Raw genomic sequence first — 7,070 nt, forward strand, 5'->3', positions numbered from 1 at the left:
TATATTATATATATATACTATATAATTATATATATATATATGTATATATATATATAGTAGCTGTAATAGTAGCAGCAGCAGCAGCAGCAGCAGCAGTAGTAGTAGTAGTAGTAGTAGTAGTAGTAGTAGTAGTAGTAGTAGTAGTAGTAGTAGTAATCACCAATTCTGGTTACAAAAGCTCGAGAAAGCAAAATAAAAAGCAGTCAATTGCCAAGAAGTCAATAATAATAATAATAATAATAATAATAATAATAATAATAATAATAATAATAACAACAACAACAACAACAAAAACAGCAACAACAACAACAACAATGATAACATTAGTAACAACATCAATAAAATACAAGCTAACTACGACGACCTCTTGTTTTGAATAAAAGACAACAAACATGGCGTCGAAGCATTAAAACGCTCTTTTTAAAACGAATAAATAAATAACTGAATAAAACACTGCAACAGGCTCGAAACACCATCAAAGTATTTTGGTAGTTCAGTAAGAGGGGAGGGGTGGGTCGTTTATTTATTCATTGTTTTTGTAAAGTGTTTATTTAGTTGTTTTGTTTTTATATTTACTTTTCTAATTCGAGCATCTTTGCGATTTTTTTTGTATGTCTGTATGTCATCGACACTTGTAATAGTAACCTGTGTGACATTTTCAAATAGAGTTCGTTGGTGTGCGGGTGGGGTGTGGGGGTGAGGAATGTGGCGGCGGAGAGTGGAGGCAGCAGCATCGTGAAGAGGCACATGAACTGAATTGCCGTCACCATATCATCGTCGTCGTCGTCGTCGTCGTCATCATCATCATCATCATCGTCATCATCATCATCATCGTCATCATCATCATCATCATCATCATCGTCATCATCATCATCATCATCATCATCATCATCATCATCATCATCATCGTCCGCATCCTCATCCTCATCATCATCATCATCATCATCACCATCATCATCATCAACATCGTCATCGACAGCAACAACAACAGTGATTAAAATTTATTCCAACAGTTAAAAGGCAAATACACTGCAGATACTGTGGAGAAAATACCTTTCTTGTGGTAAAAGGTGTGAAAACATCCGGTTTGTTCTGTGTCGCCATCTATCAGGAATCCTAGACATCGATGTTTCCAGTTTATTGACACAACCCAATAACCATACTTTTGTGTGTAGCATCGATTGCTTTCATGTCACATGCCGCAGTCTTAAAAAGAAGGAATCATTTAATATTGTGGCGCCGGGTTCCCTAAACTCTGAAGAGGAAAGGCGAAATGGTCACGGCTGGAATGCGAGTGATCATGACTGACCTAGAGCTAAACAACACCGACAACATCCCTAATACGAATAGCTACTTATCACAAACATGAATTGTAGTATCACTTGCAACATCCAACGGCAACAATCTTACTCCTAGCGCCACCACTCATGAAATTATGACAACAGAGCCAACTTATTGTCCCTCCACCAGTGGCCCGGGAACGAAATTTGCTTAGTGGGTACAAACCCAGGTCCAAATTTTTTAACGAACTAGATGGATTTTTTCAATTTTAATATAAAAACACAGTTATAATAATAATAATAATAATAATAAGTTGACATTGTAGCACATGTCCAGCGTTAGAAGCTGTGCAAAGGCAATAAATAATTATTTTTATTTTTATGAAGGTCGGCTGAAAAGTCCATCAGCTGACCAAGATATTCTCATTGAATGTGACCAAATGAAGTTCGTTTTTTGAACATAGCCCCCTTACGATCCAGACAGGATCTTCTCCGTTTGACTTCACCTTTTGAAATTTTAAAATTAAGTGAAAATTTTCAAATTTCATATATTGATATTATATTTCACATTGAATGTGATGTTGTTATTCACTTGTCCCAGGAAATATTTTAGAAAAATGTTACATAGGTTTAAAGTTTGATCATTTTTACCACAATCAGAAAACAGGATATTGGAAGTTGGCATTTAGTGCGTGATGACAATATCACGACGGCAAATGACAACATTGCAACGACGAAACATTCAACGATGGAAGTTTTAATAAGTTTTAATGAATAAAGGCATGTGAAATGGTGAAACAGACATGTAATGCGAAAAATACTAGAGCGTTAATTTACGAGAAACCATATTATTTATTTGCTTATTCAGGACTGGTCGGGACTAAGCAACAACAATAATAACGAGTGTCATAGATAAGAACTACCGTTATTATCTATGTCACTGTTATCTTAACTGCATGGCGATGACACCCCTACCTCCATCTGCAACACATCACACACCACCACCACCATCACCACACTGCAGAATATTGCATCTAAATCATGTCACTGGAGAGAAGGCGAGAAAGGGAGAGAAAGAAAGAGAGAGACAAGAGAAGAATGAATGAGAAAGAAACTATAGAAAGCGAGAAAGAACACAAAGGAAAAAAGAAAGAATAACATGAAGAAAGAAAGAAAGAAAGAAAGAAAGAAGGGGGAAGAGAAGAAAAAAGAAAGGAGAGAAATCAGACATGTTTCTAAGTAATCTATGTCAGAATATGCAAAATGTTTTCTTGGCCTTTCACACCAAACGACATATTCTCACATTTTCATATTGTCACAGCAATGGCGTCTATACTATGTATCATCCCATCATTCCATTCTGGTACACTTCCTTTCTCGCCTCTCCCTCTCTTTCTGTCTTTGTCTGTTTCTCTGGCTCCCCCTCTGTCTCTCTGTCTGTTTGTCTCTGTCTCTGTCTCTCTCTCTCGCAGTACACACAGACATGTGTGTTTATGTTTATACGTGTGTGTGTGTGAATGTGTGTGTGTATGTCTCACTGCGTGGCACATTCGACAAGTGTCTTCTACACACACACACACACACACACACACACACACAGCATATATGTGTATGTGCGTGTGCATGTGTGTGTATATACGTGTATGTGTATGTGCATGTGTGTGTGTGTGTTTGTGTGTCTGTCTGTGTTTGTTCCCCCACCATCGCTTGACAGATGATGTCGATGTGTTACGTCCCCGCAACTTAGCGGTTCGTCAAAAGTGACCGGTAGAATAAGTACTTACAAAGAATAAGTGCTGGAGTCGCTTTGCTCGACCGAAGGCGGTGCTCCAGCATGGCGGCAGTCAAACGACTGAAACAAGTAAAAGAATATATTTAATCTTTTATATATTTTAGAGTGAAAAACAACTTCACATGTACTTTGGAGAACCTAATATATTTATTAACTTGCTCTGGGTGTCGAGAACAATGCATAAGCCAAATCGAAAACAGATCAAAGGATAGCTCTACATAGATCCCAGATCAAAATTCGGGAATACAAAAAAATAGCATTCCGCGAACACATCGACATTTGCGCTCTGTATAAATATATATATATATATATATATATTATTCTATCTATCTATTTATACTTTTCTATCTATCTATCATTCTATGTATTAATACACCCACATATGTTTAAATATACATATGAATGAGCCCACAGATTCATAGGGTAAAATATATACATGCCTATATACATACACATATACAAGTGTGTGCATACATCTGTGTGTGTATATATATGTGTATATATATATATATGTGTATATATATATATATGTGTGTGTGTGTACGTGCGTGTGTGGGTGTGTCTGTGTCTGTGTACGAATTACATTGAAGATATCTTAGTACTCATTAACCTCAGATGTAGAAATGTCACTATATTATAGAGAATGATAGATTGACAATTAATTGGTGTGTCTTACTTTTGGAATTGTTCTGCTCTAGGATGGTTAACACGAACTTTTAAGGCGCCACAATTATTCACATCAGTAATTGTTGTCTCCTTCATGTTTGAAATAAATAGTATTATTTGAGGCCTCTCATATATATGTAGATACAAAAATACATACATAAATATTCACATATATACATATATTTTCACCCCCCGATAATTGTTCCCCGTACCATCCATCCTCTACAAAAGTCAATTTCTTAATTAACCATGAGGTTGAGAAAAAGAGGGGAAGATACGAGGACAGATAAAACAAACATTGGGCTCAGGGGATCGAATGAGACGAAACGTATGAATAAGCAATTAAAATATATACAATTAAATGAGAATGAGTGATTTACAAAAGAAAAAAAAATGAAGCTGAGGACGTGGTCAACCCCAGAAACCACGTATTCACACTGAAGACTTTGCTTTTTAATTTTTTGGTTCTCGTTTAGACAGGTTCTTTCACTCGCAACATACTTGCTACAGACGTCCATCTTTTACGAAACACACTTTGCGACAGGAATTTCTAGATGCCTGAATGTGTACTTATGTTGCAAGAAGCGCTTTTAAACGAATTTTTAGTAAGGCCTGTAAATTTTCAGTAAAGCCTGTATTTCGATCCACCATTTTTTCATGACAGACCTGGTATTGATGAAGTATGAGAGTTTCCAATTTATAGGCATCTACTTATGCAGTTTATAGTTGCAACAAAGTGTTTTCGTGTAACTGTAGCTCACATTAACGTGATTTTTTTCTTTTTTATTAAATAAATATTTTATATTTATGGTCTGTGGGGAAATGCTTATTTCTAATATTTAGAAAAATCCCCGTAACATTGGAAGACACATGGAAAATATACGGCATTTATAACATGTAATATTTTATCGACTATTTTTGAAGAATTTCTTTTTGCATTAATGCTGCTCTGCACATTCTCTGTTCTATCCTTGAATCCAACACACACTCATACACACATACAAATGCACTCACATCTTTATATATATTTATAATTTAAGACCTAAGGTAACAGGAGTTACTAAAATTATTTATGAGATATTTAACCTATAAACATTCATCTTTAGATTAAACTTACGTCCGAACATATACACATAACTAGACTCAATTACATACAAGAAAGTATATGTTGCTATGGAGATTTATATATATAGATACAAAGATAAAACGCATGTGTGTATGTCTGTGTGTGTGTGTACGTGCATCTGCATTGTGTATTTGTCTGAAACCAAATACAAACCCAAACATCCATATATATTGGAGCGTTTAGATGCATACACATATTTATATATATTCAAATATATATTTATTTATATATAGAGTATGCACACGAAACACACACTCACACAAATTTGTGCGCGTATATGTGCGAGTATATACATACATACACACACACACACACACACACACACACACACATATATATATATGTATATATAAACATACATCATACATATATATATATATATATATGTGTGTGTGTGTGTGTGTGAGTATATATATGCGCGCGCGCGTGTGTGTGTGTGTGTGTGTGTGTATGTATGTATGTATGTTTGTGCATATATATGCATATATATATATATATATATATGTATGCACACACACACACACACACACACACACACACACACACATATATATATATATATGTATAATGCTAGTGCGTGTGTTTTCGGAAAATTTATTGGTTCGTATAACTTATGGGGTAATTGTTTGAGAATTTAATTTAATAGCCTAACACGTTATGATGGCAGCTGATAAATTCATCGGATCTGAATTACTTAGATTTGATATGGAGAGAATTGCGCATGGAAGTATATATTAAAGACAGATTCGTAGTTTAATTTTGTGCAATTTGATATCTGAACTTTCTGTTGATGACAACCTCATCTACATTTAAAATTTACTTGCTTAATAGTTCTCTACTAAAATAAACCCAGTACACGTATACTCTTTTGATTATGTCACTCAATGGAATACAGCCATGTTGGGTTGACGTTTTAAAAGCTTTCTTTGATTAAATCGACGCCACTGTTTATTTTTCTTTTAAATTCCGGTGCGTATTTCCTCACGCCTCTTTCATCATTATCATCATCATTATCATCGTTATAGTCATCGTCGTCGTCGTTGTCATCCTCATCAACAAAAATCATCATCATCATCATCATCATCATCATCATCATCATCATCATCATCATCATCATCATCATCATCATCATCGTCATCGTCAGCATTAGGGTAAGCATCGTATCATCAGCATTAGGGTAAGCATTGTTAGATTTGGCGGCATAAAGGTCATTGACGTACAGAAGGAAGAGAATGGGCGTTGGGACAGAGCTCTCGGAGAACACCAGCGTTGATTGAGAGAGAAGAAGAAAAAGTTCCATCAGTACATGATCCAGTGATTCAATCTGATATTAAGCCACCGATTCAAGACATAGTAGGCAGATGGAGCCTGTAGGGACTCGAGACATTTGGTTTTGTTGTATGGGAGATGTAAAGGAATGTGCTTAAAAGAATGGTTTCAATAATCTATCCATTTATTTCTTGAGGATGGGGGTGAAAATGAATCACGTTTTGCCAGGGCTAAGTGGGACAAAACGACTTAGAACATCTACAAAGTTTTAATAAATTTACCTGTTTTCTACTGACGGATCTCCGTCGATGGTCAGTAAAAGCACTGAACTTCACCTTTGCTTTGAAGACATTTTAGATTGTCCTTTATCTATAGTAGTTGTGTCAACGTTAGTGAAATACGTGAATAAAATTAAAGCAAAAGCACTTCGCAGATGCGAATTGAGAGAATATTTAGGAAATCTTAGATTTGGAATATGGTGACCCATTCTGAAGTAGCATTGCTTTTCTGATGTACAGCTTCTGAGTAATTTTTGGAAAATGCAAAATCAGGTCTATTATTTTCTAGATAAGAAAAAAATGAGCTCCCTGAAAAGAAAAAAAAAGGAGCCGTTTTATAAGATGACGACTGGATATTTGACTTACTGTATTTAATTGGTGTAACCAACCTTTTAATGTATTGAAATCCGAAACTATATGGTCAGGACAAATTGCTTTCTGGTTTAATGAACGATATCAATGTATTCAACTGTTCATCTCAGCTAGAAAATGGTAAAATTTCCACGTGATAAAGTTAATGGCAATTTTATAAAAAAAAGAGCTGCAAATATCAGATTATAAGTCATTTGAAAGTCGTTTTCGTGATTATGTTGAAGATGAAGACGGTATATTTGTCTTTATAAACCCATTTTCACTTCGTGAACGTGTGTATATATATA

Source organism: Octopus bimaculoides, chromosome 19 (assembly GCF_001194135.2).
Source record: "Octopus bimaculoides isolate UCB-OBI-ISO-001 chromosome 19, ASM119413v2, whole genome shotgun sequence".
Classification (NCBI taxonomy): Eukaryota; Metazoa; Mollusca; class Cephalopoda; order Octopoda; family Octopodidae; genus Octopus; species Octopus bimaculoides.